We start from the raw sequence: 12,561 nt of genomic DNA, 5'->3' as shown, positions 1-12,561 counted from the left end.
GTGCAGAAAACAAGCACCAAGCAGTATATCAGTGAAGAGCCGGGGTAAAAAACGAAAAGACTTTCTTTCTTACATATCTGCCTTAATTTGTATCTCCATCAATGATATTATTGTAAGTGATCTCAGTCCTCAAATTGTCAGTGTTGTCTTCAGGCCTTTAAATCCAGTCTCTATATTTCTTCCACGTTTCAGTTACAGTGGTAGAAAAAAAATTTTGAACCCTAAACAATTTGTATGCTTCCCCAGTTACAGAGAAATGAACAGTCACTCGTTTTTATGGTAGTTTAATTTTAATGGAGAGGGACAGAAAACCCAGGAAAAAAACACATGACAAAAAAGGTGTAACTTGCCCGTCACTGACTGAAACAGGTGTTTGAGCCCATTGAACACAGTCAGATTACTGGCTCTGTAAGAGTGATGCATTTATGGACTATGGATTTGATATTGTTACTGTACATTACATTATGGTGTTTACAATAAAACCAACTATACTTTTATTTTGCATGTGTTTTTATTTTGACATTAGATTCATGAAGAGAACAGAAGCGTCAAACAGTCTTTGGATCTGATAAAACATCTTTACCCTTTACAATAATATTTTACTTCAAAATGACAGGTAAAAATCAGCAACAATTTTTATCAATGATTTTTGTAATTCAGTTCTCAACACATGCTTTATCTAAGTGTTTGAAAATTTGTGTTTATTCAGTGTGTTAACCTTCAAATCTCACAGTCACGTTACACGCAATTGTGAACATCCAACTTGCTGCTCCTCCAACACTGCCAAACAATAAAGGGGCAATCCAAGACAGACATGCTGCGCCTACAGTAAAATCACATTAGACACCATTAGCTGTTTGTTATACTTGTTCAACATGAGCAAAGCTTTTATTTTTCCATCTTCACCACCTGATACATAAATTATTTTAGTCGTGAACATTTATTTATAGAGACGTGTTCAATAAGAGCATTTTATATGTTTGACATGTACTTAGATAAACATCAAAAGCGAAGTGGACTAAAATATTACTATTCTGAATTTACCTGAAGCTGATCCTGTTCCCGCTCAATGAGAAAACATGTCTGTTTGCTTGGTTTTGTTTTACACACATTTAGAGAGAGTGAGAGGGAGAGAGAGAATATATAACAAAAAAAATTTTTTACCCCAGGACTGCAAGATTGCTATGAGACCTGCTCCACCTACATTAGCGAGTGCTAAATGTGGAATCAGGTTGGCAGCGATGGAGCCTGCTGCTATTCCAGCTGAAGTGAACCCCAGTGTAGGCAAATCGGCAGGGGTCAGAATCACAGTTCCATCAGGTCCTAGATTAAAAACAAAAAACAAAAACAAACTTATAATAAAGATTTTCATATCAAAATTATGCTGTGGTGATGTGATGGTGTACCTGGAGACCCAAGGACTGCCTTGCCTGTTAATAAAATACAAAAAGATATCAAATAAAATCTTGACAGTAACAATAATAATTCATATAGACTGCATTATATATATATATATATAAGCAGCTGGATAGCGTAGTGGTTAGACTACACGCCTTTGGAACAGAGGATCGCAAGTTCGATTCCTGCCAGGGGCGTCTGTATCCTAAGGCTAGACCCCCTATGCTAAGCAAGCCTACCGCAGACATGAGCGAGACAGATAAATATGAAGGCATGCCGGCTCGGACGTCGCCCGGATCAACAAGGTCCGCGTCAGGTGTTGAGGAACCAGGGCACCCTGACGAAAAGTGGGCTACTGGAACAAGAAGGCATCGGTGGGCAAGAGACGAAAACAGGGCGTTGTTGGAATGCTACTACGCAAGTAACCCCGGCGGAAGGGGCTACATGAATAGGATGAGGGACCTATGGATTCTTCGATACCCAACATCCACAATGACGGCGAAACAACTAGTAGTTCGAAAAGAAGGGACTGCTCTCACAGCTAGAGATTGACGAGGTACAACACAAATGCTACGGCAAGGAGGAGTCAGGATGCCAGGTCAGGGGGGTGATATCATCACCCCCACCCGAGATTGGGTACATAGCCCCAAGTGCGATAGGAGAAGGATCGTTGAGTGCGAGAGGAACTGACCTGAAAAATAAGATCATGGCCAAGCTTGAAACCTGGATCCCCCGTACCCGGTTACCAAGATTACGTGAAGTACCCTCAGAAGGTCTGCTAGATGATGTTAATGCAGCACTACGGGCAATACCTACAGCCACGATTACCGACACTAACAAGCTGATATACAATACGGCAGCAGTGATCAGTGAGCTGCTTGGCTACAAGTTGAACAGCGACAAGGGGCAGTACCCTCCATGGAGAAGGAGGCTAGAGGGCAAGATCAAAGTAGCACGGAGGGAGGTTAGCCAACTAACGGAGTTGCAGAAAGGTGCGACAAATAAGGTGCCTAAGAAATACAGCAAGCTGTCCATACCTGAGGCCTTGGAAACTGCCAAACAAAGACTCACAGCCTTGGCCAGCCGCTTGAGGAGGTACACCAGAGAGATAGAAGGCAGGAGAATAAACCAGCTGTTCTCCACAGAACCAGCAAAGGTGGTTCTCAGTGGCAAGAGAACAGTACCACCAAGGCTGGAGACGGAGCAATACTGGAAGAGCATATGGGAGAAGGATGCAACCCATAACGGCAATGCTAGAGGATCTGAGGGCAGACCACAGCGACCTCCCTGAACAGGGTCCAGTAACCATCACAGTGGCAGATATCCAAGAAAGGGTCTCCAGTATGAAGAGTTGGACAGCACCCGACATGGTTCACGCCTACTGGCTGAAGAAGCTGACTGCACTCCACGAGCGTCTGGCAGCACAAATGAACCAGCTGCTAGTTAACGAGAGACACCCGGAATGGCTAACTGAAGGCCGGACGGTCCTGATCCCCAAGGACCCCAAGAAGGGACCGGTCCCCTCCAACTACCGACCAATAACCTGCCTCAGTACTACATGGAAGCTCCTGTCAGGCATCATATCGGCTAAGATGAACAGGCACATGGGTCAATACATGAGTGGGACACAGAAAGGAATTGGCAAGAATACCAGAGGCGCAAAACACCAGCTACTGGTAGACAGAACAATCAGCCGAGACTGCAAGACCAGACTGACCAACCTGTGCACTGCCTGGATTGATTACAAGAAGGCCTATGACTCAATGCCCCACAGCTGGATACTGGAATGCCTAGAATTGTACAAGATCAATGGGACCCTAAGAGCCTTCATCAGGAACTCAATGGGGATGTGGCGTACAACACTAGAGGCCAACTCCAAGCCCATAGCACAAGTCAGTTGTCAGCCACCTCCTGTACATGGATGACATCAAGCTGTATGCCAAAATTATTAAAATTAGGAGATTTAGTGAAATTACGGACATTATTAATTATGTTTAAGGCTAAAAATAATATTTTGCCTTTTAAGTTACAAAGAGTATTTTTGATGTGTTCAAGGGGAGAAGAGAATAGAAGGAAATTTTATTTTAAACATCAGTTAGCCAGGACTACACAAAGATTAATGAGCACAACGGTTAGGGGTATAAGACTGTGGAATTCACTTCATTATAATTTAAAGAATTGTATAAATTTACAATGTTTTAAAAAGTGTTATATGTTTAAAACGATAACTCAGTATGAAGAAGGCGAATGAATGTGATGTTGGTTTGGGATTCGACCGGAGAGAAATGTCAATATTAGTTTGTTCCTGATTTTTGGTGCCCACCGGTGATATAAGTTCGATGGTAGATAGGGGGCAGGGTTTAATAAGAATATTTTCTTCTTCCTGCTCCTTTTCACACATGGTTGTTGTGTTTTGTTGACAGAAGATGTGGTTGTTTTGTTTGATTTGTAGTACCAAGTGTGAAATAAATAAAAATGAAATGAAAATGAAATGAAATGAAAGAGTGAACGAGACATCGATTCACTGATCCACACTACCAGGCTATACAGCAATGACATTGGAATGTCGTTCGGACTGGAGAAGTGTAGTCGGATGGTAACAAAGAGAGGGAAGGTAGTCAGAACTGAGGGGATTGAACTACCAGAAGGCAACATTGCAGACATAGAGGACAGTTACAAGTACCTGGGGATCCCGCAGGCGAATGGGAACCATGAAGAGGCCGCTAGAAAGGCTGCAACCACCAAGTACCTGCAGAGGGTCAGGCAAGTCCTGAGGAGTCAGCTGAATGGTAAGAACAAGATCCGGGCCATCAACACGTACGCCCTGCCCGTGATCAGGTACCCTGCTGGGGTAATAGGCTGGCCAAAGGAAGAGATAGAAGCCACTGACATAAAGACAAGAAAGCTCCTTACCATGCATGGAGGGTTTCACCCCAAGTCCAGCACCCTGAGGCTGTACGCTAAGCGGAAGGAAGGGGGCCGGGGACTGGTGAGTGTCAGCACCACAGTCCAGGATGAGACAACGAACATCCAAGAATACATTGGGAAGGTGGCCCCAACTGACTGAGTGCTCAGTGAATACCTCAGGCAGCAGAAACCCAAGAAAGAGGAGGGAGACGAGGAACCATCATGGAAGGACAGGCCCCTGCACGGTATGTACCACCGGCAGATAGAGGAGGTGGCTGATATCCAGAAATCCTACCAGTGGCTGGACAAAGCTGGAGTGAAAGACAGCACAGAGGCACTAATCATGGCAGCACAAGAACAAGCTCTGAGTACAAGATCCATAGAGGCTGGGGTCTATCACACCAGGCAAGACCCCAGGTGCAGGCTGTGTAAAGATGCCCCAGAGACAATCCAGCACATAACAGCAGGGTGCAAGATGCTAGCAGGCAAGGCATACATGGAACGCCATAACCAAGTGGCCGGCATAGTGTACAGGAACATCTGTGCCGAGTATAACCTGGAAGTCCCGAGGTCAAAATGGGAGATGCCCCCAAGGGTGGTGGAGAATGACCGAGCTAAGATCCTGTGGGACTTCTAGATACAGACGGACAAAATGGTGGTGGCTAACCAACCGGACATAGTGGTGGTAGACAAACAGAAGAAGACGGCCGTAGTGATCGATGTAGCGGTTCCGAATGACAGCAATATCAGGAAGAAGGAACACGAGAAGCTGGAGAAATACCAAGGGCTCAGAGAAGAGCTCGAGAGGATGTGGAGGGTGAAGGTAATGGTGGTCCCCGTGGTAATCGGAGCACTAGGTGCGGTGACTCCCAAGCTAGGCGAGTGGCTCCAGCAGATCCCGGGAACAACATCGGAGATCTCTGTCCAGAAGAGCGCAGTCCTGGGAACAGCTAAGATACTGCGCAGGACCCTCAAGCTCCCAGGCCTCTGGTAGAGGACCCGAGCTTGAAGGATAAACCGCCCGCAGGGGCGAGCTGGGTGTTTTTTATATATATATAAATATATATAAAATTGGGTTTCTCCTCCACCACCTCCAGGCGTGTTCCCCGAAAAATGTGACCGCAGTCAAGTGAGCCCTCACTTACGAAGACACAGTCAAGTGCTGATAATCGGGGATGAGCCACGGCTTTCCCAGGAGCTCCTCCTCTAGCTGGGTGCAAGCTGCTTGCTGCCGCTCACAGCAGAGGTCGAAATCCATTATTTCCGAAGTAGGTCTTTCAAAACTACTAAACACTGTACTTTCAGCCTCAGAACACGATTCAGTCATAGTTTCCAGCCCCGGCGAATCAATGCAAATCTCGCTCTTCTCTATAGATGGATCGTGAGACAGAGACACACAGTCACTCACCCCCGGGGGTAGCGCGGTGCGACGGCAGCGGCGCTGACGCCAGTTCTTTCTGGAAGTGGGTACGATGGATGCTGATGCCACCGAAGAAGAGGGTGACGTGGCGGCAATCTCCTCGTCTTCTGCCCACATCCTCGCCAGAAACGAGGCAGGTGAAGTAAAGTCCGAGCGGGGTGGAGAGGGCAAGCGGCTGGTCTGAGGCGGTGCAACAGGTGAGAGCTCCTCCTCGGGAATGAGCCAGGGCTTCCAATGGAGCTCATCCTCCCGTAAAGCCAGCAATACCTGCTGTTGCTCATCGTCGCTGAAATTTGTGGCCTCCACCATCTCGGTGCGCTGGGCTGTGCAGCTTGACTGTGGCGGAGACGAACTGTGAGACGATGGCGGAGCAGCGGTGAGCCTCAGTGTCCCTACTATGACTGCCTCCGGCTCGCGAGGCAGCAGCGACGACAACGACAACCGTTTATGGGTCGGAGTCATAGGTGCTGAGGCGGCGTTCAACAGCGCACGGGTGCAAAGCTCCTCCTTAAGTGGGGGCCAAAGAGTCGAACACCTCAAAAAGCTGGAGAAACTGCCGGAGCTGCAGCGCCTTCTGGAGGATGGCGCCTATGGCTGCCACAGATGCGCGTCATGAGCCGGCTGATCCGCTGCAGCTCCTCCCCAATCTCGTCCAGACTTTCCGCTGGGTCTGACATAGTCAGATCGTACTGTCATGGCGGGGTGCGCCGGTGTGAGGAAAGAGGTAGACCCAGATGCAGACACGGTGGAGACCAAACGTAGTTTCAAAAAATAAAGCGAGCCTTTATTGTGGCTGATTGCAAAAGAAAAACATGAAACTAGAGAAACTAAGGAGACTATGAACACTGTGTTAACAGAAGGCAGTGAAAAAACTATGAACACTGAGTAAACTAGGAGACACAGTGAAACAATGAGGCAAACCTATGAAAACTGTGGTGAGGTTAACAGACGATCTGACACTGACTGAGCGGAAACACACAGATTAAGTACACATAAGGAATGATCAAGGGAAGCGGAATCACATAGGGAAAACAGCTGACAACAATTAACATAATGACAGGACAGGGGACGTGAAACTAAATACAGTGAACAAAAAACACAAGGCTCTTTCAAAATAAAATGGGAAACATAACGAAACCCAGACATGACTCGAACTTGACAAAGAAAACTTGGACATAAATCATGACAGATAAACACACGAAGACTTAACATGACAATCTGACACAGAAAACTTCACACAGGGATGAGACAAATGGGGAGCTTGATAAATCATGAACTAAAACTGTAACCTAGGCATGACAGGATGTAACTAGATAAACTGAAGACAAACATGATGCCAAACAAAAGTGGTTTCTTCTGACAGAGTAAACCTGCTTTCCTGTTTTACGTGTCTGCTTTTCTAAAATATCAAATCTGTGACAAAAGATCTGTTTCCATTAGAAACCGGTCACACAACATCACTGCAGCTGACACAGAGTCAGACAGAAGGGTGGAAAAAATAAAAAACTGAAATGAGTGACTACAGGAATAATGTTTACATACAAAACATCCTGTATTTAAGTGCAAAATGGGGATAAATCTGTAAATACCACTGCAGCTGCTACACTGATGGGAGCTCATGCTGTTATTTTAAAATGTTCAGCTATTAATCAATTACTGTGTTATAGGACTAATGGCCAGCGGGGAGGTCTTTATCAGTTGGAACGCTGGGCTGATTCAGTCCACTAGGCCTTACATTTGACACTCCTGTTCTCTAATTTGACATGTTAAATTAGCTCGTTGTGATCATTTTAATGTTACTTAAGTTATCTGTCTAGTATATGAACTGTTAAATAATTCTCTTCAGCGTCAAAGGAGCTTGCAAAGAAAAGCGTCTGGACTTCTTTAAGTTGCTTGAAGACGTTTCACCTCTCATCCGAGAAGCTTCTTCAGTTCTAAGGTCAAATGGTGGAGAGACCTCTACATCGGAGAGACCAAACAGCCACTTCACAAGCGCATGGCACAACACAGAAGAGCCACCTCCACAGGACAAGACTCTGCAGTCCATCTGCATCTAAAGGACACTCTTTCGAGGATGCCAATGTTCACATTTTGGACAGAGAGGACAGATGGTTTGAAAGAGGAGTGAAAGAAGCCATCTATGTCCACTGTGAGCGACCATCTTTGAACAGAGGCGGGGGTTTACGACACCAACTCTCTGCCATCTATAATCCAGTTTTGAGATCCCTTCCCAGACGCCTTAACGCCCACTCACATCCTGGGCCATCTGACCTCAGGAATTTGCATGATAAGGTGGGGCCAGGTTTCACAATCAACTCACCCGAAACTCTGGCTGATTGGGACCCACGCCCAGTTTCCCACCTTGGCTCAGGCGATTAGAGGATCATCAGGGGGTCCTTTTGTCCCTCTGTGGGGGATCACTCCCACTAGGTTTATATCTGGGACTCTCCACCATTTGACCTTAGAACTGAAGAAGCTTCTCGGATGAGAGGTGAAACGTCTTCAAGCAACTTAAAGAAGTCCAGACGCTTTTCTTTGCAAGCTCCTTTGACTACGATGACCTGGATGACTGAGAACCTTCACAGACAATTCTCTTCAGCCTTTAAGAAAAGCATACAGCCGAACTGTGAAGCTCTTGTTTCAGAGGCCTGGGAGCAATTCAGTGTCCCTTTTGCGTTCTGGTGAGCACAACATTTTGTGTTGGCTTGTATTTGAGCATTCCTACCTGCGCCAGACTGAGCTCTGTGAAGAAAGATGAAGTGTCCACATCCAGACTGGGACTCTGCACAGCTGAACACAAAACAAACAAGAAGAAAAGGACCTCCAGATACACTCAAACAAGATGACAGCTACACACACGATTTAAAACACACAGCTGAGACCTTGTTTAATTTTTCCTTTGATTTAAGGTAGGTGATGCTCCTGGTGTGGAGAGGAAGTACCAGCATTTCTACACTGAAACGGTCAGAATTTATTTTTTTTTACATGTAGGCAAGCTGATTCATAAAGACCTAAAATACTGTTTTGTTTTGTTTTTGTTGTTGTTGTTGTTGTTCTTTAGGTAAACTTGTTATTCTTTAGAGTTCTCAAAGTGTTTCTTTCTTTTCCTGTTTCATTACACTAACATTTAGCATGCTTTTTGTGGGGAGTCAAATAAAATAAGTAGAATAAAGGATGCAGATATATTCAGACCATTTCCTCCTCTCCTTAACATGGCTGACAGCCTTCTGTGCTGATGGATACACTGACTGATCATCCACACCACGTGACTGGTTCGCTGCTTTATTTACTTTTGTCTGGGTGAATAAACTCAAGTCTCTGTCTCTTTTTATAGAAATCTTCAGCCTCTGGCATCAAGCACAGGCAACATATTAATGCGTTCATTTCTGCATGCATCCGTATATGTATGCCTTCATCTATTTTGATGCGTTTGCAGGATCCCCAAGTACCACCGGGTCTACTGTGGCACCATGCTGCATTATCTTTCTGCAGAGCATAACCAAATGTAGGTCACTAGTGCTTGTACTCGCCCTTCTCCGTGTTTTGATAGGTATGGAGGTGCGTGTGTGTGTGGTGCAGGGAGACTCACTCGTAATGTTTTTTGTGCAGATAGAAGAGGCACCTCCAGCCCTACGCAACCACGTACATCACGGTGAAAATGCCCATAAAAGTGGCGAACTGGCGGCCCCCAGTGCTGCACCACCAGGTGATCCACGACTCTCATCGTGCCAGTCGGCTCCACCCGCTTATTCATCCACCAGTATCCACTGGAAAAGATCGGTGAAAAAAAATCGATCGGTGTTCTTACGGCCATTTGCTGGGAGTAGGGCCTAGGGGCGCCCTCCATTTGCGAGGTGCGCCTGCTGCTTGCGGCACAGGGAGGAGAGGGCGGATTCACTGCTGGCTGGAGCAGCATCTAATAACCAACTCGCAATATAAAACAAACAAAAATAAAAACAAACAAACAAACAAACACTAGAACACCAGACATTATGATACAGACTTATAATTTGCATCAATATTTTTTTCAAAATTCTATTTGAAAGGTGAGCGCGAGAGCCCTCGGTGCGCCTGCTTGCTGCTGTGCTGAAGTCAAAGTAAACTTTATTGTCATCTCTGCTATATACAGTACAGTATATAGAGAGGCGAGATGACAAGGCTCCAGTTACTGCAGTGTAAGTAAACAAACAATAAATATAAGAAGAGTAAGAAAATAAATATAGACCTTAGGACCAGGGGTAAAGGGATCAATAACAATTTAAAATTTACAGTTTAATGATTTAAAGTCTCACACAGAACCTGTCGTAAGGGTAGGGGGCCCTGCTGCTTCCAAATAGATCACATTTCATTCATAATGTTGTAACTCCAAGCTCATTATGTATTCATGATTTGAATCCTGGGTTGTGCGAAATCCCAGAAATAAACCCTAGACAAAGCGAATCTGGGAACTAAGGTGTAGGTCTATTACCGTAGGTTATGTTTTGGTGATCCTCGGGTTGGGGGATGGGTGTTCCTACTGGAGTGCAAAATTAAAACCATTGGAAGATGGACAAGAAAAGTTCAAAGCCATCAGGTGCTCAGTTTAGGAAAAAGAGAAAAGAAGAGGACAAGAAACGAGCAAAAGATACTGGAAAGCAGATGTGTCATTGGATATGGCAGGTCATGTACCATGAAACAATCAAAAAGACAATTGTGTATGATCTAAAAAAACCCAGAAACCATTATCTGTTAAACATTATGTTACAATTTAACATGTCCGTAAAAATAGCCCTATAATATTAAGCATCAGGCTTTATGGAATTTAAAAACTGACAATAGACATCTTTGCATCAATTAAGAAAACAATTTATTTTCTAAAAACATTTTTGTTAAATGTATTATTCACTGTTTTTAGTTTACTCCCCATCCGGTCTGGAGCATAGCGAATGACGTCACAAAGGTATTCTGTGGCAGGTCCCCAAGCTGACACACTGCTAACAACTTTACAGCACCTTTGCTAACAAAGCAAAGTCAGCATTCAAACAATGACTAAATAAATACGTTCTTACCTGAGATCGACGTGCGGTGCAGGGACGAGGACGACTACTCGGGTAGGTGCTACGGAATAGTCCAAGAGACAACAGCTTTAGTTTCCGGCCAACTACAAATAAATGATTTTTCAACATGATTGTTGTCAACTGGTCGACTGTATTAGATCAACAATCAACGATAACGGAACAACTATGAATAAATGCTAAATGAAACCAGACAATATTTTAACTGCTACTATTACTAAAGTTATTATTATGGGAGGCTGTGATGAAATTTAGGGCGGAGACAAACAACCCACACACTTCGAGCGCATTCTTTTTTTTCCTCGAAGTGGGATCAAAGGCTTCAAAGACGTCATACATTTCAAAGGATTTAAGTTAAAACCGAACCCTTAAATACCCCTTTGTAACTCGGAATTTCTAACGCTAGCTTAGAGAATAAATTAACAGCAAACAAATAGATATTGAAGCAAAATGGACAACAACACAGCTAGGAGCAATCCAGACAATGTCAGGAGTGATTCCACTCCTGCAGATGATGTTAGGCCACTGCTAGAGGAATTGCTAAATAATGTTACACATGAGGAGCAGTGGCAACAGTTGCAGTCTGATTACGCCGAAAATGCCACCGTAGGAAGGCTGTGTAATTTTGTAGATAACGTCATTGCCCTATGCTCACTGTCGGCAGGTGCAGAAATGAGGTTTTGCCAGGACACTGCAGTCACTAGCACAACAACAGTGGCCTCAATGGAGACAGAGACAGCTCCTGAACTTGCACAGACCTCTAACACAGTTGACCGCAACACGGGAATGCCAGTTGATATTTCACAGGAAACAACAGTCAACTTGCACAGCACAGCAGAAGATTGCCCTGGTGCCAGACTTATCACTAATATCCAAAATACCAATAATGTCAAGGTTATTCAATTTAACATCTTTAAAAACCTGGAATTCAGTTTAATACGAAAAACCGAAAAAACAATTGTCATGCCCAATACTCCAGTAGACAAGAAAGATCGTGATGACACTCAGGCTGTAGATAAAGCAGGAACCTCTTTGGAAAAGAATGTAACCCCAAAGAAACCCAGCCAACATGTATATATGGGCCCCACCTGGTTTTTGCTCGGGCTGGATGGGTACCATGTGGGCATGGGCTCAAACTGGGCTTTTTGTATGGGGCCTACTTGGGTTTTTCACATTAAACCCATATGGGCAATCCCAAGTGGGCACTTTTAGTAGGTCCTAGCTGGGTCAAACATGGGAAACACTTAACTTGGTCCAAAATGGGAAACACGTGTAGGACCCACTTGGGTTTTCCACCTGGGATAGACATGGGCAAACACAGTCATTTAAGGATAGGCTGTTGTTGTGTGCCCCAGGTGGGACAAAGTGAGGTAATCAATATATGTTTTAGTATCGATGACACAGGTGGGGAACACCTGGTCAAACTATATGGGTGAGACATGGGCAAATACAAGTCAGACCCTGAAAACATGTCTATGTGGGCCCCATATGGGGCAAAGTGAGGTAATCAATATATATTTTTAGCACTGATGACACAGGTGGGGTCCACCTGGTCAAACTATATGGGTCGCACATGGGCAAATGCAAGTCAGACCCTGAAAAATGTCTATGTGGGCCCCATACAGTTTATGTTAAGTTAATATGGGCATATATTTGATGTGGGCTCAAGATTGTTTAGTATATATGGTCCAGCCTTCATCCACGCCCAGTCCAGCCTCCGTGTCTTCATCCACGCCCGGTCCAGCCTCCGTGTCTTCATCCACGCCTGGTCCAGCCTCCGTG

General features: G+C 44.9%; 1 long non-coding RNA gene across 2 annotated transcripts; it reads right to left on the bottom strand.

The window, feature by feature from the left end:
* Positions 1–1,242: 1,242 nt before the first annotated feature.
* On the bottom strand, positions 1,243–11,085 carry LOC309695197. 2 transcript variants are annotated; one of them, XR_014273064.1, is made up of 5 exons: positions 10,774–11,085; positions 9,315–9,492; positions 8,451–8,515; positions 1,407–1,430; positions 1,243–1,323 (listed from the first exon to the last, which is right to left on the bottom strand). It is a non-coding gene; the product is annotated as an uncharacterized lncRNA (long non-coding RNA). The 2 variants fall into 2 exon arrangements; XR_014273065.1 differs by lacking the exon at positions 1,407–1,430 and having other exon boundaries at positions 1,248–1,323.
* Positions 11,086–12,561: the final 1,476 nt, after the last annotated feature.

The sequence above is a fragment of the Aulonocara stuartgranti genome (assembly GCF_965226115.1).
Source record: "Aulonocara stuartgranti genome assembly, chromosome: 19".
NCBI lineage: Eukaryota > Metazoa > Chordata > Actinopteri > Cichliformes > Cichlidae > Aulonocara > Aulonocara stuartgranti.
Note: the sequence above shows the minus strand (reverse complement) of the source record. Positions and strands in the feature narration are given on the sequence as shown.